Genomic DNA, 21280 nt, shown 5'->3' on the forward strand with positions numbered 1-21280 from the left:
CACTCTGGGCAAAGAGCACCATGAGGCCAGCCCTGGGGGCAAGGAGAGTCCTCCAGGACCTGAGAAAGGGCAGCGCTGAGGCCCGTTCCTGCCCCGTTTGAGGACCCTCCTCGTTCTGGGGCTTGATTTCATTGATGGACACTTCGGACAAGGCCCAGGCTGGGGGACGCATAGGAGGAATACAGTGGGAACAGGCACCCTGTTGTGAGGTTCTGGCTGATCCCTCCACTCTGCAGGCCTCACTTGACCTTGCCTGGAAAGGCCACCTCACCTGGAGGTGCCTGTGAGGGCCAAGGGGGCTCTGGGACCGTGCATCTGTGGGACACAGATGCACCCAGATCTCACCATCTCTCTATCCTGATTTCCTGGGAAGTGAGAGCAGGGTCACATGCGGGTCCCCTGAGGGCGTGGCAAGGTCAACGAGTGAGGCAGATTCTTCTCTGACAGGGCTGTCATGGCGTGAGGTCATTGGGCACCTGAAGGTGGCCAGGCAGGGGTCAAGGGGCACAGAGGGGTTTCCTGGGAAGGCCCTACTTGAGTTTCAGGAGCCAGCTCTTTCGGACGGCTAGCCTGAGCTGCTGTGTGCAGGGTCCATTTCTCAGCAGGGAAGCTGGGCGCAGAGACCGTGTCCACCCCTCGCCAACTTGAGGCCATCGGGACCATCCTGCATAGGGTTACCTGGCCCATGCCTGCTGCCCCTTGGCTGAGGAGCTCTGGTGGCACTCCGTGTTCGCTCCGTGTTTGGGGACAGAGCGTGTGCATACCTCCCTCTTTGAAGAGCAATGCTAGCTGAGTCCAGCCTGTCATCTCACAGGTCAGAAACCAGGCCCGAGGGCAGGGTCACAGTACTCCTAGTACCCTGAGGAGGGACTGCAGCCACCCCCCGCTCAAGCCCAGCTCCCTCCTGGACACCCGGAGCGGATGGGAGGGTTGGTCCTGAGGGCTTCCGACACTGAGTCCTGGTTGGCTGCGTGTCTCGGGGCTGGAGGGAGGGCATTGAAAATACCCTGCGTGATCTGCTGCAATGCTGAGGAAGGCCCCGGAACCCAGCCCAGTGGGCTGCCAGGCCGGTGGGCTAGTCTGAGGAGGAGCCGTGGGAACAGCCACAGGGGGGTCACAACAGAACCAGTGCTTGCCCCAGCAGGAGCCACAGAAGGAGGCCATGTGGGCTCTGGTGGTGTGGAAGCAGGACTGTCCCCACAGGACCATGCTCCATTGAGGGAGGCCACAAAGGCCAGGAGCTGCCCCTGTGCCTTGCTCAGCCCCACATCTGTGCCCCTGTGCTCCAGGCTCCCTCCTGGCCATGCTCTGTCATGGCTGTCTTGGGGATGCCCATGTAAACCACAGCGTTCGGGCAGGGGATGGGTGGCTGCAGGCCCTGGGCCCCGTGTCTGGCTGTTGAGGGTGGGCAGGGAGGTAGGTGTGTGCACACAGGCCGACAGCAAGTAGCAAGGTAGGCATGCGTGTACACAAGCAGACATGTCCATGTGTGTCCATGGGGAGGGCACATGTGGGAAGCCATGTGCACAGGGCTACCTGGCCCATGCCTGCTGCCCCTTGGCCAAGTACATGGGAAGACGGTGTCATGGACAGGCATGTGTGTGCATGGGAAGATGTGTGTCATGGGAAGCCACATACTTGTACAGGATCAGGAGCATCTGTACCTGGGCAAGCATGTGTGTACATGAGAAGGCATGTGTACCTGGGTAGGTGCATGTGAACATGTGGGAAGGCATATATGTCCCTGCATAGATATGTGTCCCTGGGCAGGTACATGTGATCATGTGTGAAGGCAAGTGGGTACGGGAGCAGGTACATGTGTAGCTGGGAAGGTACATGTTGGAAGGCATGTGCATACCTGGGCAGGTACATGTAAACAAAAATGGGAAGGCGTGTGGGTACTTGAGTAGGTACATGTGAACATATGTGGGAAGGAGTGTGGGTACCTGGGCAGGTACATGTGAACACATGTGGGAAGGCATGTGGGTACCTGGGCAGGTACACGTGAACACATGTTGGAAGGCATGTGGGTACCTGGGCAGGTGAGTACATGTGAACACACATGGGAAGGCATATGGGTACCTGGGCAGCTATGTGTGTACCTGGGCAGGTACATGTGAACACACGTGGGAAGGCATGTGGGTACCTGGGCAGGTACATGTGAATACACACGGGAAGGCGTGTGGGTACCTGGGCAGGTATATGTGAACACACGTGGGAAGGTATGTGTGTACCTGGGCAGGTACATGTGAACATACATGGGAAGCGTGTGTGTACCTGGGCAGGTGTGTACATGTGAACACACATGGGAAGGTATGTGTGTACGTGGGCAGGTACATGTGAACACATGTGGGAAGGCGTGTGTGTACCTGGGCAGGTACATGTGAACACATGTGGGAAGGTGTGTGTGTACCTGGGCAGGTGTGTACATGTGAACACACGTGGGAAGGTGTGTGTGTGTACCTGGGCAGGTACATGTGAACACACATGGGAAGGCGTGTGCATACATGGGCAGGTGTGTACATGTGAACACACATGAAAGGCGCGTGTGTGTACCTGGGCAGGTACATGTGAACACACATGGGAAGGCGTGTGTGTACTTGGGAAGGTACATGTGAACACACGTGGGAAGGCGTGTGGGTACCTGGGCAGGTATATGTGAACACACGTGGGAAGGTGTGTGGGTACCTGGGCAGCTATGTGTGTACCTGGACAGGTACATGTGAACACATGTGAGAAGGCATGTGTGTACCTGGGCAGGTATATGTGAACACATGTGGGAAGGCATGTGTGTACCTGGGCAGGTATATGTGAACACATGTGGGAAGGCATGTGTGTACCTGGGCAGGTGTGTACATGTGAACACACGTGGGAAGATATGTAGGTACCTGGGCAGGTGTGTACATGTGAACACACGTGGAAAGGTGTGCGGTACCTGGGCAGGTATGTATGTACCTGGGCAGGTACATGTGAACACAAGTGGGAAGGCGTGTGGGTACCTGGGCAAGTGTGTACATGTGCTCAGGCAGGTGTGTGCAACTTGCGAAGCAAATGTCAGCAGCAGTGCTCTCAGGAGCAGAGCCTGCAGCAAAGGCCGGCTCCCCCTTTACTGGAGTGCTATCCAGGTCCCCGTCTGGACAGTGCCACTGACGCCTCCCGCATCCACAGAGCTGGGGAGACAGCAGGCGGGACCTGGGCGCTCCTTTGGGATCCGTGAGGCCCCAGAGCCTTGCGCCCTGCGCCTGCCCCTCCCTGGCCGGCTCCTTGCTGGAGTGAGAGGTCTGCAGGAAGCTCTTCTCCAGCTCCAGCAGCAGCCGGAGCAGCCCCAGCAGCAGCCGGAGCAGCTCCAGCACCTCCAAATTGGGACTCTAGCCCTTTAAATCTGCTCAGTTACCAAAAAAGAAGAGGCACCAGACCCTGTTAATTAAAGCTCGCCCTGGTCCATCGTTCCGAGGAGCTGCAGTGCTCTGCTCCTTCCCGATGCTTAGACTCTCCTTGACTCCCAGCCATGGATCTTGGAGAATTTCCCCCGAGATCAGCAGGAGGTATGATCCTTGCCGATGGCATTGAGGCTTGTGTGGCTCTAAATCAATAAGGAAACTGGCTGCATGGACGCCGCCCGCCCCCTCCTCCCCATGCCCTCTCCAGTTTCCCAGCTTGGGTTGAGTGGAGACAGATCAAGTTTTCATGGGCTTGGGAGGAGGGAGGGGGCTGGAGGCAGCGCCTCGCGGGTTTGTTTTGGCCCTGGCTTCACCTGGCTGCCAGAGGGGCTTGGAGGAGTGGGGATGTGTTTCTTTAAGCGCCGGCTCCTGCCCATCACTTCTTCCCGGCCGGTCCCTTCCCCGGCACAGGGCATAACCCTGCCTTGACTCGCTCCTCAGATGGACACCCTGCCTCTGGGTCTGAGGTTGGAGAGTGCTGCCCTCCTGGGCTGTGGGCAAACTCCTTCCCCACAACTTTCTCTCCCTAACTCGTCTGGAGGAGCATCGTGCTCCCCCCGCTCCCCTCCCCGACTCGGACGCTGCTGGAGTCCAGGGCTGGCTGCTGTATGATTTCAGGAATTCCTGACCCCTTTTCTTTGCGCCTTTTGAGGAAACTCACTTCCAGCTGAGTCTCAGGTTCTGTGGCAGAGTTGTTTTTACTCGGGAATCTGCCTAGCCTGGCAGAGGGGGAGGATTTATCTTCTCTGCACATTGCATCTTGTAAATCGTACTCGGCCCAGAGAACATCTCTCTGCAAGTCCCTCATTGATCTGGCTTCGCCCCCACAGCTGCCTCCTCTAGTCATCCCGGAGGAACGTCTCCTTCCAATCAGCTCGACTGACTATGGACGTCCGCGGGAGCCAGCCCTGGGAGGGGGAGCCATTTCCATCATTCAAGGGACAGACCACGGGTCCTGGGATGTGGGTCCATGTGGCTTGGGGAGGGGCCTCCGTGGCTCCGTCCCTGGGCCCAGGAGCAGCGCGTGGGAGGGAGCACTCTCCTGATTTTCCCGGGTCTAAGGCGCACAGGGTGATGAACAGCTCCTCTCAAGTCTCGCGAGGGACGTGCCCAGGCTGAGCTCCTGGAGTGGGGATTTTCCCCAGAGCCGTTGCCAGCAGGGCTCTGACAGGCACGGTGGCTGCTGTGGGTGCTGCTGGACCCCAGGCCGGCACGGGGCGCTGCCTCTGGAAGTCGGCACATCTGCTTTCCCGGGCACCGAGGGGCAATGCGGTCGTGTTATCAGAGCGATGGATTCTCTGCCGGGCAGAGGCCCTCGGTTGGAGGCGGCTCGTCAAAGCCCACCAATGGGGCTCTGGATGGACTTCCTAACGCCCGTGTCCATCGGTGCACTTGAGTAGCCATTTGGAGGTTGCCAGAGAGGAACCCAGCGAGAGCTGTTTCCTGCAAGCAGAGTCAGCGAGGCCTGTCACCCAGGGCAGGGAGGAGGCCATGGCGGGGACACTGGGGGTCCCGTGGCCTTTCCCTAGGCAGTGCTTTCCTCAGTGGGAACGGGTCACTGAGGCCTGTGGAGCAAGGCTGTGGTGAGCAGGCCGCGTTCCCTGGCTCAGGAGGGGTCCGGGGAGGATCTCCACACAGCAGAGCTACCGTCCTGCTCTTCCCAGGAGCCAGACTCCACAGAGGCCTGGGACGAGTCGCTAGCTGTGTCCTTGGACTGGCCAGCCACTGACAAGAGGTCAGACCTCTGCTCCTTCACATCCCCTGTCTTGTCCACTTAGAATGTGTGCATGTGCGCGTGTGCGTGTGTGCGTGTGCGTGTGTGCATGTGACTCACTGTCATCGCTGGCTTTCGGGCACCTGTGTACAGATCCCCGTGGAGTTCATTTAGACCTGGCAGCTCTCCACGCTGTGGGGCCACTGGTACTCTTCCAGTGACCTTAGGGGCTCTCAGGTTGCAGATGGTGGGACAGAAGGGCCTGCCTGCTGGGACCCACACCCTTCATGGACTCAGTCCCGTCACTGACCTGAGCCTCCCTTGCATAGAGCCTCAGTTCTCTACCTGTGACGTGGTCAAGTGGTCTGGATTCCATGGGGTCATTTAGTGGGCATCTGCGTAGGCCACAGGTTCAAAGACGAGTGGCTGTAGCTGCCTTCAGTTAAGTGCACATTGACCCAAAGGATGGAACCACTTAAACAGCTATCATAGCTCCTGCCCTGACCACGGACAGTGCCCTCTCTGAGAACAGGAATAGCCTCACCTGTGTCATTGCCCCCTCCCCAAGGCCAGCTGAGGGATGGATGGCATTTGTGCCACATAAAAGTTAATTGAACGAATATCTGATGTCCTGGGGGCATTTAACCTTCAACACAGGTGACTTTTAATGACTAAGCAAGACCAATTTGCCCTCAGTTTACTTAGGAACCTCAGCTGAGCCAGACAGATCACAGGGCACCACTGCAATAAACTTGGGCTAAAATATATCCCCTGGTGGAGACCCTCCAACTGCAACAAAGGCAGTCTCCGCCCGCGTATGCTGCTCCGGCCCCGGGGCATCCTCAGAGCCGTCTGCTGCGCGCCGTGGAGGGGAGGGTCCTCCCCTCTTCGCCAGCCGCTTCCTCCTCTGCATGCTCTGCTGGAGACCAGAGGCCCTGAGCGCACCTGTGTGCACCGAGCTGCTCCTTTGAGGAGAGTCCTGACTCAGTGGTGTCCATCAGGTGCTCGCTGAGGGCCGCCTGGCCACCAGGACCAAGAGCACCCTGTTTCCAAGCAGGGCACCAGCAAGTCACTGGGGAGCACAGCCAGGCAGCTGCCCAGCTGGGGCTCAGGGACAGATTCCTTCAGGGAAGGGACAGGGCACCTCTAGGACAAGGTGGCTGTGCTCGCAGTGGGGCCTGGGGCACAGGAGGCAGTTCCACCTGGCCGTGTGCTGTGAGCTCTGGCCAGATTCCCAAGGTCCTGGTGCCTTCGGGGGGTCATCATCTCAAGGGGAGAGAGGGAGCGCAGTACCAGAGGGAATGGACGTGGGCTGCAGGCTGAGCGGCCGTCCTTGCTGGGCTGTGGTCCAAGCACTGGGAGGTGGCAGTGAACAAGGCCAGCAGAACCCCTGCCTCGTGGCTCTACCTTCTGGGAGCCCACAGGGGCCAACAGACGGGTGTATGGACAGGGACGCCTGCATGGAGGGCGGGACACCCGAGGAGGCGGCCTGGGTGGGGGTGTGGCCCTGGACAGTTGCAGGCAGCGAAGGCTGGTGGGGCACCGTGGGAACTTGGTCTTGCACTGGACAGAGCTGGTGTGGAGCCGGGAGTGGGGGGCACACCTTCAACACCCCGCCTGCCCTGTGGAGGAGGATTGCGGGTGGGCGGAGCTGGAGGCAAGACTGGCTAGGAGGCCACCCTACAGTCCAGTGAGGGGCCATGGTGGCTGCCTGGGGTCACAGGATGGAGGCAGGGTCTTGCTGGTGGGTGGACGTGGTGTGAGAGCAGGAGCAAGCGCAGGTGGCTTCAGCCTCTCCGGCTGGGTGGGGTGAGCGCGAAGCAGGCTTGGGGAGCGGGGGGCGGGGGGGGCTCTCACGTCCACTTGGAGACCTTGTGGAGCCTCGGTGGACAGCTGAGTAGGCATCCTGAGGCAGCTGGCTAGAGGCAGATGAGATCATCAGGAGACAGACAGTGGCTGCAGAGGACTCGGACTGAGTTCCCAGGTGCCACAGCCTCCTAATTAAAGGAGAAGTGGAACAAGTGGGTGGGCAGGGTCCCCCTGTCCACAGTAGTCCACACAGGTGGGCAGTGTTGCCCCGTCCATGGCAGCCCACATGGGTGGGCAGTGTCTCCCTGTCCACGGCAGTCCATGTTGTGGCACTTCGGTCAGCGGTGTCCTGAGGCTGTGGTACAGACACAGTCCTTGGCTTGGCCCTGTTGGGAAGGGGAATCTCAATGGAGTCTTGGGTCTTGGCAGCCTGTCGTGGAGGGGATGGTGGTCCCCTGTCCCCTGCCCTGTGTTTTGACCTCTGACCACGTGGGAAACAGTTCTGCCGTGTCACATGTTCCTGCCATGATGTGCTGCCTCCCCAAGCCCAGAGCCATGGGGCCAGTCAGTCGTGTACTAAAGTTCCAAAGCTCTGAGCGGAGCCAACATCTTCTCTCTATCAGCTGATCCTCTTTGTATTTGTTACAGTTACGGAAAGCTGCCTAACACTTGCCCTTCCTGCCCTTCCCACCTTCTGTCCTGCCCCTTTCTCCTGGCCCTCCCCACCTTCCCCAGACCTACCCAGGTCTCAAGAAAGAGCCCTCCTTGGACCTCCAAGTCTTCCGATAGCTCTGGACCTCCTCTTCTCTTTCCTTACAAATAAACTTCTCTTTCTTTCAGAATTAATTGAACAACTACTAGGCAAGGAGGATGCAGAGATAAAAGCCCCAGAGTTTGCCTTACTTGAAAGACCACCTATTGATCCACGTGTTACCTACTTCCATGAAGTGATTTTGGTTTCATTTTGTGTGTGTCTATACAATTAAATATATAAGCTAAATATAAAACATTTTGTACCAAAATTTCGTATTTGAATTCTACAATTTAGAAGAGAAAAGAATAGAATGCAGAAATTGAACGTAGGGTTCTATAAGAAAACGGCTGAGCCACTAACCTGGTCAAAACTTCTTGGTCAGAAAAAGGAAAGTGGGGACGGCTTTGAAATAGGCTAATGTATAACTCGCATGTGAAACGCTCCTCTGCACACGGCCCTGCTGCCTGCTCTCAGGTCCAGAGGGAGGGGTGATCCGCCCCAGCCCCCTGCGTCCTCTGGGCCAGAGGTCCTCTCACAGGAATGACATCATCCATCTGCCTGTTCAGACTTTTTGGGAATTGCTTTGAGTTTATTGTTCCTGAGATAATGCACTCGATTCTCAAAGAAAACAAAATTTTTCTGGTACTTCATTCTAAAAGAACATTTTCTTCTTGGGTTTCATTTAATCCCTTAAATGGAAAAAAAAATAGGTGGATGGTATCTTGGCTATTCCCACAAAGTCTTTTCAATAGCACACAAGTTATGTGTGCACGTATCAAAACATAAAATATAAACCCAGGAACCAAGACTCCGAGTCATCTCCCATCCTCAGGTGCCATAGCCAGAGGCAGCACCTGGGAATGGGGTGTGACGCAGCCAGGTCAGCGGTGGAGGGATGGGGGTGCTGGGATTCAGAAGAGAGGCTGTGGTCCTCCCAGAGCCTCGGCTTGTCCTTAGCACCAATGTCACATTTCCCAGACACTCCCTCCTGACCACTGAAGCCTGAGTGTCCAGGTCTCTGGAGGGTTTGCTGAGACCCCCGTTCCCACCCCCACCCCTTCTGAATTTCTGATTCCCTGGCTCCTGTCTCCTCTGGGAAGGGGCTGAGAACTGGCCTCTCTGGGGGCTGCTGGGACCGGCTGGGCGCACACTGTGGAGAGCAGTCTCAGTGGAGAGAACCGGGCAGGGGGCAGCAGACAGGGAGAGAGAACTTTCTATGGGCCCCGATCCCAGGAATGAATGAGGCGGGGGCGGCCAGCTCGGGGGGGGGGGTCCACCTTCCAAAGATGCAGTGGGCTGCAGAGCTGAGACTAAGTCTCAGGGGAGCCCTGCTGTCCTTAAACACGCAGGCACAGTCTGTGCCCGCAGTCCCTCCACCCGCCTGCCCGCCTGCCCGCCCACTGCAGGGAGAATTACAGGCAAGGCGCGGCGCTCAGACCCAGGCTGGGAGCCTCCCAGAGGTCTCTGGTCCGTCCCAGCCGTGGGGACACCAGGCTCTCCTCCCCATGGGGAAGGGGTCACTGGACTGGGCGTGGCCCACATTTCCTCTTGAGTGTATTCCATCATCTCCGCGGGCAGAGCATCTGTCAAGTGAATCTGTGTCCCTGGCAGGTTATTACACACTGAGTTGGTGTGGTGGAATGAGGCTGTAATGAAGCCGTGCGTACTCTTGAACTGCTAAGATTGGCTAAGATTGATCATAAAATGCGCACGGCCATGAGCTGATCTTCGCCTGCATGCATTCACCCGCGCCTGGAGCCCGGAGAGATGGACAGCGACCTGTCGTAGGCAGGTGGCAGAGCTGGCTCCAGAGTCCTCCAGAGAGGCCCAGCGTGTCTCACCTCTCCCCGGGGCTGCCCGGGATGTCCAGGGCTCCAGGCTGTAAGTCCTGGTCCCCTGGGGAGGAAACCACCTGTCCAGGTCAAGGAGGCGCTGGACGAGGAGGAGTGTGGAGAAGCCAGGCCCCATCCAGGGTCCCTGCTCCAGCTCAGGGGGGCCGCTGCAGACAGGCCTCCACCACATCCTCTGCCAACATCTCTGCAGGCTGCTGTCCCTCCCTGGACCAAGGAGCCCGATTTCCTCAGCTCAACCAGGGTTTCCCTGCCCTCCACCCCGTGGGGAGCTCAGGACGGGCTCCTCAGCTGCAGAGAGGTACCCTACGGGGGTCCCACTGTGCACCTTGCATTAGCCCAGGTGTGAGCTTGGCCCTGGCTCCTGGCCCTGGCTCCCGGCCCTGGCACAGCTCCCGCAAGGAGCAGGCTCTTGTTTACTGGTCCTGGGTCCTTGCTGCCCACCCGACCAGCTGGATCACAAGTTTACTGCAAGCTTAAGGCACTTCTGCCTGAGAAGTGGGAAAGAGAAGCCAAGAATGCTTCCCAAATGCCAAGGCTCAGGGTGACACAGGTTCTCTGCCACTGTCCTGGGGCTGCCCTGAGGCCCCCGTGGTTGGCTCCAGGGATCTTCACAGAGTTCCAGGACAGGGGTTCTGGGGGACTGGCCCTTGTCTCAGTGTTCCCAACCCTGCCACCACCTGTGTGCTCTGTGATGAATTGAAGGGGGACGTCCTTGGCTTTAGGGTCCCTCTGAGGGAGGATTTTCTGCAGCCTGTTCTGCTTAGGTTCCTGACTCAGCATTGGGACACTGGACTGGGGCACGGACCTGTGGCTGAGTCCGTTGCTTGTCCATGGGCCACTCTTGTTGGGACAGCAGTTCATCTATGCATCTGATCCTGGGACCTAAGCTGCCACCCAGGAGGCAGGGGAGGGGACTCTGGGGACTGCTGGGTGAAACAGGTTCCTTTCTCCCTCGTAGTCACTAACTTGGAGGAAAATAAAATTTTATTAGCAGGAACTTAAGATGCCCAAGCTCCGGGAAGACTGTCCCACAGTGGAGTCTTCCTGGGTCTGTCCCGGAGCCCGAGGATGGTGGTGGCTCACTCCCTCCCAGTTCACCTGGGGTGTCACACCGGCTGGCCACCCACAAGATGGCCGGGGCTCAGCAGCCCCACCTCTGTGGCCAGGCAGAGCGAGATCCTAGATTTGAACCACAGTGACTCGTGAGTGTGAGGGCTGGTGACCACAGAGGTGGGGGGGACTTAGGGAGCCCTGGCGCTGGCCACAGTCTGGACCCGCGGATGCATTCTCTATACCAGAAAGAGGCAGGGCGGGTGGCAGAGATGTGTGTCCAATGGCAAGACCCACGTGAGGGAGGAGCAAGTGGACAAAGGGAAAATGGACCTGGGAAGCATGGAGGACCCAGGGACGAGGTCAGCACGCTGGACGCACGAGGCCAGACCCTGGGCCTTTTCTGGAAGTGGACTCCGGGTGGCCCTGGGCTTTCTCTCAGCCCACAGAGGGGAATATCCCTTAGAGCAGCCCACTCCTCAAGGAGGAGCCAACAGCTGCTCCAGAGAGGTCAGCCATTCCTGACCCCGGAGACAGAGAGAAATATCCCTACAGGTTCTCCAAGAAGCGCACAGGGAGATACAGCCCCTGGTTCTGGGCGGCCCACCCCACCTGGCAAGGGGCACAGCAGGCTGCCTCCTGTGAGGCTTCTCAGGGGTTGGGAGGTCTGGAGGGGGCTGGCCACACCATCCCCTCGAGGTCCCCTTTAGTCCTATTGGAGCTAGGTGTCCCGCAACAGGCCGCCTCTCCCGCACGCCCTTCTCCCCAGAGATGCGGCATGGAGGGCACCCAGGGGGTGGTGCCAAGGTTGCAGTGGGCATGGGCTGGGGGATGGCAAAGGACGGGGCAAGCTGACCAGGCAGGCTCTGCAGACGCTGGCCCCGGCTTTGCCTCCGCCATTTTAAAAGTTGGGGTTCCTCACAAGATTTCACTTGAAGAAAGGGGCCCCCCAACTGATAGCTTTAAAGCCGTGGCTTGGGAAAGCGGATGGGCCAGCTGCACCTGGGAGTGAGGACGCCGGGCTGAGCTGATTCTTCCTGACAGGCTCCTGGCCGGCCGACCTGGGGCTGCTGCGTGGGCATGGCCCATATGCCTAACAGTTGGGAGAGCCGGAGGTGGCCTGGAACCCTCTGGAGCAAGCTGAAAAGGTGACCAGGACACCTCCTGGAACAGAGTGCTCTCAGGATGTGGCTGCTGCCAAGCCTCACGGTGAGTGCTGGCGCCTCTTCCCATGGGTTGGCGCTTCAGCAGGGTCCATCTTGGTTGTCACTGCGCGTGCCCTTCGTGGCCTGTGAGCAGGCACAGAGACCCATGCAGAACTCGGGGTCCCAGGTGGAGTCTCGACAAGGAGTGGAGCCTCCCCCCAAACCTTGACCTCGGCAGAAAATCTTCTGATCCACACAACACTGCGGTCAGATGCACTGACCGTCCACCTCGGTGTTCTCCTCCCACAGACACCCTCCATGCAGCCGAATGTTCTAGTGCATCTCTCTTCTTTGTTATTTACCCTGAAGCACCTGTGAGACTTAATGGTGAAGAACGTGAGTGATGTTTGTGAAAACCCACGGCCCTCGGCTTCAGAACAGCCACTCTCCTGCTTTCCGCTTGGCGGCAGCTGGACCCCAGACCCTACCCACGACAGCCACTACTGGTTGGTGACCGTGAGACTGTGACCCTCTGTGGAAAGGAGCAGAGGACTCTCTGTTCTCTGTCGGTGTCCACTTCATCCAGGATGGGGCTCAAGTCATAGAGGCCTGCTGACCAGGCAGGCTCCCCCACTGGCCTCAGCTTTGCGTCAGCCATTTTTAAGGCCATGGTTTTCTGATCTGACAGGAAAGACCTGCTGGACACCATGTCCTGCCTGGGGGCCTTCTGCACACCTTTGCCCAGGAGGTGCTGGGCAGAGCGAGGATTGCAGACGGCCGGTCCTGCAGGCGCGTCCTGGTGTGCCAGCAGAGCTTCTTTGAGGGCCCCAGTCGGTTCCGATATCCGTGTCGCCTGAAGCTGGCGACACTGCAGGAGACCTACCACTCTCGAGAGCGTCCCCGAGCCTTGTGGTGCCCAAGGTGTGCCCAGCACAGGCCGGGCTTGCCTTTCCCTGTGCATCCGCACCAAAGGTGAGGGTCAGCTTGGAGACCAGGCACAGCCGGAGATGGACAGCGACTATAATGACAGCAGGATACAGTTGTCTGAAACTTGTGATTGTTCATTTCTGGAGTTTTCCCGTTAGTACGCTCAGGCCTTGGCTGACTCCCGGTGACTCCAGCTGTGGAAGGGACCTGGGTGCGAGGTGACTGCGGTCACCTTTCCTCTTGAGGAACCTCTTGTGGGTTCCTCCTCCCTACACCTTGTGACGTCCTTGGAGCTACCTCTGCCAGCTGTGCCTGGGCTTTGGTTCGGGGGACAGGTGCTTTTCCTGCCTGGTGATCACACCCAGTGATTTCAGGGGACCCTGGGCGTGGCAAGTGATGGCGCCTTGGACAAGCCGGGCTCTGCTGGTCATCTCGAGGTGTTGGTTCACATCTTGGTTTTGCTTCAGTGGGGGGCTCAAGGGCTGGACAGCAGCTGGGTTGTCTGGATTCCTTGGGCTTTGCTGGCTGCTGGGAGTGCCCCAAGCGGTAGAGTCTGGGGTCAGCTGGAGGCATGGCAGCGACTGACCGCTCAGGCCCTCTTCCACGGTCCTCTGCCCCCAGTGTCCCACCCGCCTTCTGACCAGGCACAGCCTGGTCTCATTCCCCAGCCTCCTCTCATTCCTCAGGAGCCAGCCTCACCCAGCCCTGGCCGGGCTGCCATCATGGAGTCTGTGAAAGATGGAGATGGCCCCTTACAGCCTTTCCTGTCCTGGAGGTCACCTCCCCTGTCTTCAGTGCTATGGCCACACTCCAGGGCCTTGGAGCACTGTCCAGGTCAGCGGTCATCATTTGTAGGGAGCTGGTCAGACACGAAGCTACTCTGTTCCCCTTAGAGTGCTCGGACTTAGCGCGTGGTCAACAAGTGAGATGACTCAGAGCCGTGGACGCTGTTGGAGGGGACACAGCTGGTGGCCAGGAAGGGACGCAGCTGGTGGCCAGGAGTGCCTCCCAAGAAGCCCAGGAGGAGTGAGCTGGTGTGGTGAGCCATCCATCCCCCAAGCTGGGTGATGAGCCTCCTCGGTGCAGTCTGTGGGAGCAGTGAGTACCAGGGGTCAGTGCTGACCATCGCTGGTCACCTTCCGACAAGGACTCCAAGAGACCAGTGGCCCAGCCCTGCCTGGTACCGTTCCCCACCCCATGGAGCCTGGCCTGGGCCTTGCGGGCTCACAGTGCACATGGAGGATGCTAGGGGTTGGGTGGTTAGCAGCCGCCAGGCCTGAGCCCCTGGACCACTCCAGTCCTTCAGCCAGGTCAGGCTCCTCCACACGCCTCTGGGTGAGTGGGCTCACACATGGACCCCGTGTCCTTTACTTCCTGGAGGATGGAAGCAGGAAATTCCTCCCAACTTCCCTCTGGTGCCGAGTTCCAGAGTGAGAAGCCCCCATCAGGGCAGCAGCTGGCCGTCCCCAGGCGTCTTGTCCCTTGTAGCTGAAGCTCTTTGTGAGTCTGGCTCCCTCAGGGGGCACCCTGGATGGAGGAGAGGACCATGATGACACTGGAGTCTCTTCCCCCAACCATGAGGCAGCCACCTCCCTCGGGGCAAAGTGGCAGTTTAGACTCTGGACTCTGCACACAGATGGGCCTGGACCCCACCTGCCTCTGCCGCTCTCTGGGTGTCCCTGTCATTTCCCATGATCATAAGGAGATACTAGGTACCAGGTGGCTGGAGGAAGTGGAGAGGTCTATGTGGCTCACAGTTTGGAGGTTCGAGGACTTGGTGCTGACTTCTACCCATCTCTGGTGACGGCCTCGTGGCAGAGGGCATCCTGGGCAGCTTGTCCAGGAGAGTGCAGAGCAGCCTGGAAGCCCGGGGCAGCCTGGGGACGGGCTGGGTCCCATCAGGACTAGGTTCATGCCTTCAGAGGGGCCGCTCCCAGTGACCAGAGGACCTCCCGCTGGCCCCTCATGAAGGTCCCGCCACCTCTCGGCACACACACTGAGGATCAAGCGCCCACCCCATGACCCTTGGGGACACACTCAGACCCGGCCAGCTGTACAGTGTCCATCACAGCACATTCGCGGCCTCGTGACCCCCTCACCTCCTCCATTGGCCGGATCGTGGACATGCCACCTTCTCAGGAGGCATGGGAATCGGGTGGGGCTCCCGTGAGACCAGGTCTGCTGGGCCAGCTGGACGCGGCCATGGCCGAGCACTGTCACAACAGCTGCACTGATAGGGACAGTACCTGCTGCCTTCCACAGTGGGGACGGCGGAGCCCCCGAATGAGCAGGGACCCCAGAGTCATGAATGGCCTGAGTGTTGCCCATGTCCTAGGCCAGAGCTGACCCAGGTGTCCCAACTAACCAGGCCCAGCCACCAACCCTTCCAAACAAGTGTTGAGGAAGGTGACGGTAAATAGCAGGAAGGGAAACGTCAGCGGATGTGGCCCTAGCAGGAGGGGAGCCAGACCCAGCCTCTCAGCCCCGTCCTCAGGGTGCCGAGAGGCGCCTCAAGTTTGCACAGGGGAGGAGCTGGGCAGGGCGGGGCGGGGGTCTGAGCCCTGGGGGAGCACCCCCGTTCTGGTTCTGCCAGGGGGCTCCAGGGAGGGCCTTCCCCCTCAAGGGACGGTCTCCACTTGCTGCTTGAGGCACCTGTCTGTCCGACCTATGACCCTGGAGGGGGGACATGGAGACCTCTGGGCGGCACTCGGGGGTCTGAAAGCTGTCTTCTGTGGGGATGAGGGAGGTGCGGCAAACCCAGGGCCGACCTGCGTCACCAGTCCTCAGAGGAACCCTCTTTGAGTGATCGGCGTCCTGAGTGCAGCCGAGCGGATCCCCAAGTTTGAGGTGATAAAGGAATGGGTGGTCTCTCTCCTGCTTCAGTCCCCACGGGGCATCTGCTGGCCCAAGAGGCTGCTTTGAGCAAAGGCGGCTGATGGAAGGCCCCGCTCTGTGAGCTGGGCTGGAACCCGACCCATGAGGAGCTCGACAGGGTGAGGCCACAGCACCAGCATGGACACGTGGAAACTGGGCAGCCGGAGCTGGAGATGGCAGTGGGCAGCTGCACCCGGCGGGGGGTGAGCTCCTGCTCTCTGACACCCTGTGGCAGGCGGTTGCCGATGAGGAGGGTCCGGACAGTGAGGCCTGGGGCCTACCGGCTGGTGGTGTCTCCAGGCCCCCAAACTCCTGGGACATGGCCCCGCGTCAGACCCACCTGAATCCTGAGAACTCTGTGTTTATCTGGGACAGGCCTCCAGTTACCAAGGGAGGAAATAAGAGCAATGGAAAGAAGCCCCTTTGCTGCAGCCCGCGCAGGGCTGTCCTTTGGAGGTGGGACGGTTCTGAAGGACTAGGTGGCTTTAGCTCACCCAGAATTGGCCTTCACCATTAACAGTGCCAACTGGGGCCACTAAAAACTTTAATCCCTAATTCTAGAAGGTTTAAAATCTAAAATACTTTCCAATGTGGTTCTACAGTGGAGACAGGGCTCCTCTTCAGAAGCCTGTTGGGGTACCGGTCTGCCTCACTATAGGGGGAGCTGCCCTGGAGCACGCCAGAGAGTCTTCTAGAATCAACAGGTACCGCCCATCTGTGACAGAGCCAGTGCTCGACTCCACCACCTGTCCCAGAAACGTCACCAGGGGTTCCAGGAAGCCTAGGGCCCTTCCCAAGTCTCACACAAGGGCACAAATTTGGATATGTGTATTTCCCAGAGAATCTGGGTCATAAAATATGAGGCTTCCTTGGACTCCTTGGTGGGGGGTGGCATCAAATGCAAAGCCTTGTCCCTGCAGGAGGTAACTGTGGCTCTCCTGCCCCAGGGCTGGCATCTGGGTGGGGTGGTGGCAGAGGGCTTGGGAGGCCAGGTTCTTTAGAAAGCCAGGCCGGCCAGGACTGGAGGTCTGTTGGGGGCCATGACTGGGGGGAAGGAGCCCCCTGGCTAGAGGATGCTCCCTGGCCTGGTGCTGGGCTTTCTGCTCTCTACTCAGGAAAGGACAAGGGTGGGGTGGAGGGAAGAGCAGGGCACGCGTGTGCAGTGATGTGGGAGTGGCAGGAGGTGGGAAAATTGAAATCTAAAACTGAAAAAACTGGATTAAAGTAGAAGCACAAGTTTGGAATAAGGACAGCCCATCAAGATAAAGAAATCAAGACCATCTGAGATGAGATAAGAGGGCCTCCTAAGAGGAACTAAAGATAAAGAGCAATCCCAGTTAGGGTCAGAGGTGACGCCAACAGGACAAGGAGATCCAAACACAAAGGCTGAAGGCAGGTGGAGAGGTGGAGATAAATAAATGATGGCCGTGCATAAGCGAGGGTAGCTGGAGACTCCTCTCAGGGCGTCCTGACTGGAGAGGCCCCTCCAGAAGGGGCCGTGTCCCCCCAACCCCGAAGGCCCACAGCAGAAATACCCAGGCAGCTCAGGAAGGTTCCCAACAGGGCTCCTGTGTCTGGATGGGAAGCGTTAGAGTCTGCAGGCCACACCCAGCGATCAGGAAGTGACCCCTCCCTGGAGCAGGTCAGTGCTGCCCCCAGGAGGTGATCTTGCTGCTCTGGGGTTTCAGGGGCCGTGGGTGCCTTTACCATGGGCCAGGTGCTTGGTGAGTGAGGCTCTGACTCTGTGCCCGCCCTGCTCCCTGGCTCAGGGGCGTCATGGTGAAGACCAACTTCAGCGGTCACTCTGCAGGGCGGGAAGCAGCGTGGCTGGGGGTATGGAGCCAGGTCAGGGCTTGGCCCTTGCCTGTTGGGACCCAGCAAAGCCTGTGTGCAGGGCTGGGTGGCATCCGGATCCTGTGCGTCTGGTGACATCTGGCCTCACCTCCCGAGCATCTTTCTGGTTAAGTCTTCATACAACTCCAGGGTTGGGCTGGGGTCCTGGGGTGACTCTGAGGCCAGCGGGGGAAAGAGCCAGGTTTCTGGGATTCCAGGATGACACAGGCAGAGCAAGGGGGGACCAGTGCTGCCCAGGTGGAGCCTGGGAGGACTAACAGCAGGCCCGGGAAGAGTCCAGAGGAAAGAGGTGGGCGGGTGCCCTGCCCCAACTTACCCAGGAGGGAAGAGTGTGCATTCTAGGAAACCTACCTACAGGCTTTCCCCAGGGTCAGGGTCCGCCAAACCAAAAAGCAAAGTGACCACCTGGAGACGTAAGAGCTTGAACTACTGGAAGACCTGTCCAGCTATGGCTGGCCAGGAAGGGCTGTCCCCCGTGCAGGGCTCTCGTGAAACTGAGGGGCCCTGTGGGAGTTGGGAGGGAGCCAGGAGGATCTCTTCCAGGGTGCCGCAGTGGGGCCTGTGTGGCCACAGGCATGGGGACACTGGGGAACATGGAGATGCTATCCTCCAGAGACTGCAGTGAGGTGGACAGTCACTCCAGCACAGAGCCTCTGCCTGAAGAGGGGGATGGCGAGGCAAAGGAAGGGCCCCAGTGATTGCCTGGGTGGGGCCTCCAAGCACAGGGTCACTGTGAGTGTCCAAGGGCAGCAAGGAACACCCCAGGCCCACCGACAGGGCTCCCACAACATGACTGGTGGACTGGTCAGTCTGATGGACTTTTGTCCCTCTCAGAGCCCTGCTGCACCCTCCACCAGGACAATCAGCACTTAGAAGACGACCATGCACCTGGACAAGGCTAGGTCACTCCACTGGGTTGGGCATGCTCACGTTAAAATTAAGAACACGTGCAAACGCACGGTGCCTGATTAGACAGGCACTCGGGAGCCAGACTTGCTAGGGGATGGTGGCTGGTCACTGGAAGCAGGGCTGCGAGCACCTGGCCTGTGGCAAGCATGGGAGTGGGAAGCCACCACTGGGTGGTGACGGGTCTCCTTGTCCCTTTTGGTTTAGGTTCTCATTTGCTTCTTCCCACCCTAATTCGGGCTCACCTACACAAGCTGGCTATGGCTCCTGTGTCCTGGTGGTGTCCCCTGGTGTGTGACCTTTGTGTCACTGGGGTGGGAAAAGGAGTGGGGGATGCCGGATGCCTTCAGGGTGCTGGTGGCCAAAGCCCTCCCCTCCTGTGCAGCCAAGGTCCAACCAGCCCTGACATCCGTCTAGCAGGGGCCTGTCCAGTCCTGTGTATGGCCTGCCTCGCCCACCTCATCTGTAAACAGTGGTGTCCCCTGCTGGGTTTGTCCTGCTACCCATGGCCCCCAGCCCAGCAGGGGGCCCCACAGGTCTGCTCACTGAACACGCATCCTGGCGTCCATACTGGATGAGGCTCGGGCTCCTAGGAGTTCCTGGGAAGCCAAGCCTCCTGCTGGCAGCTGACGGGCACCTGAAGCATGTCTTGGCTGGGCCTGCCTCTCCTGCTGGCTTGCCCTGCCCAGGGCCTTGGCCCCTGCTCCCTGTGGCTTCTTGGTGCTGCCCTGCTCTGTGCCAGCCCAGCCCCAGGCTCAGCTGGGCGCCCACATTGCAAGTGGAGACTGGATATGTGGAAGGTGGAGGAAGGGGCTGGGACAGGGGCTGCAGGGGCTGGGCAGGGGCTGGGGAAAGGCCTGGGCAGGAGCTGGGCAGGGGCTGGGGCAGGTGCTGGGCAAGGGCTGGGGCAGGGGCTGGGGAAGGACCTGGCCAGGGGCTGGGGAGGCATATCCGAGCTAGGGGTGGGGGCAGACCCTCCCCATGAGAGGACGTGGAGTGCAGGGCCACCATGTGGCCTGTGCCTCTAGACGTAGTGCTGGCCTAGAGCATAGAGCAGATTCTGGCACCTGGGTGGCTGCCGGCCGAGGGACGCCCCTGTGGGAGCCTGGTCGCAACTCCAGCAGGGTCACCCCAGGGAGGCAGGGACCTTTCTATGTCCCAGATCACGCTCACTCCTGTGGCTTCTTCCCACTGCCTGGATGCCAGCACCACAGCCACACCTGGGCTTCAGAATGTCCCAGCAGGTTCCTCTAGGACAGAGACCTGGAGGCTCATGGGTCTGACGCACCCCCAAACGACCTGTTGCTAGGGTTGACGTTTGGCCGTGCTGGGTTGTTGATCTTCCTGTTGGGTGTGTGGATCTTCCTGTCGGGTTGTGTTGATCTTCCTGCTGAGTTGTGTTGATCTTCCTGTTGGGTGTGTGGATCTTCCTGTCGGGTTGTGTTGATCTTCCTGCTGAGTTGTGTTGATCTTCCTGTTGGGTTGTGTTGATCTTGCTGTTGGGTTGTGTTGATCTTCCTGTTGGTTGTGTTGATCTTCCTGTTGGGTTGTGTTGATCTTCCTGTTTGGTGTGTTGATCTTCCTGTGGGTTGTGTTGATCTTCCTGTTGGGTTGTGTTGATCTTCCTGTTGGTTGTGTTGATCTTCCTGTTGGTTGTGTTGAACTTCCTGTTTGGTTGTGCTGATCTTTGCTGTTTAGTTGTGTTGATCTTCCTGCTGGGTTGTGTTGATCTTCCTGTTGGGTTGTGTTGATCTTCCTGTTGGGTTGTGTTGATCTTCCTGTTTGGTGTGTTGATCTTCCTGTGGGTTGTGTTGATCTTCCTGTTGGGTTGTGTTGATCTTGCTGTTGGTTGTGTTGATCTTCCTGTTGGTTGTGTTGAACTTCCTGTTTGGTTATGCTGATCTTTGCTGTTTGGTTGTGTTGATCTTCCTGCTGGGTTGTGTTGATCTTCCTGTTGGGTTGTGTTGATCTTCCTGTTGGGTGTGTTGATCTTCCTGTTGGTTGTGTTGATCTTCCTGTTGATTGTGTTGATCTTCCTGTTGGGTTGTGCTGATCTTTGCTGTTTGGTTGTGCTGATCTTCCTTTTGGGTTGTGTTGATCTTCCTGTTGGGTGTGTTGATCTTCCTGTTGGTTGTGTTGATCTTCCTGTTGGTTGTGTTGAACTTCCTGTTTGGTTGTGCTGATCTTTGTGGTTTTTTTCCTCACAAAGTGTCATGAAAGGATGGCACCATTTTAATTATCAGCTGATTTGTGGTTTTGGCAACCTGGATTTTGGCCTTGCTGTACACATCACACCCGGTGGGCAGTATGGGGCAGTGTGGGGCTGTGTGGGGTAGTGCAGGCAGTGTGGGGCAGTGTGGGGCTGTGTGGGGTAGTGCAGGCAGTGTGGGGCAGTGTGGGGCAGTGTGGGGCAGTGTGAGGCTGTGTGGGGCAGTGCGGGCAGTGTGGGGCAGTGCGGGGCAGTACGGGGCAGTGCGAGGCAGTGCAGGGCAGTGTGGGGCAGTGCGGGGCAGTGCGGGGCAGTGTGGACAGTTCAGGCAGTGTGGGGCAGTGTGGGGCTGTACGGGACAGTGTGAGGCAGTGCAGGGCAGTATGGGGCAGTGCGGGGCAGTATGGGGCAGTGTGGGGCAGTATGAAGCAGTGTGGGGCTGTGTGGGGCAGTGTGGGCAGTGTGGGGCAGTGTGGGGGCAGTGCGGGGGCAGTGCAGGCAGTGTGGGGCAGTGCGGGCAGTGCGGGCAGTGTGGGGCAGTGTGGGAAGTGTGGGCAGTGTGGGGCCGTGTGGGGCCACGTCGGGCTGTTTGGCTCAGTGTGGGGCTGTGTGGGGCACTGTGGGGCAGGGTGGGGCAGTGCGGGGCAGTGTGGACAGTGCGGGGCAGTGGGGGGCAGTGTGGGTCCGTGTGGGGCCATGTGGGGCAGTGCGAGCAGTGGGGGGGCAGTGTGGGGCAGTGCAAGCA

The sequence above is a fragment of the Marmota flaviventris genome, chromosome 19 (genome assembly GCF_047511675.1).
Source record: "Marmota flaviventris isolate mMarFla1 chromosome 19, mMarFla1.hap1, whole genome shotgun sequence".
Lineage (NCBI taxonomy): Eukaryota > Metazoa > Chordata > Mammalia > Rodentia > Sciuridae > Marmota > Marmota flaviventris.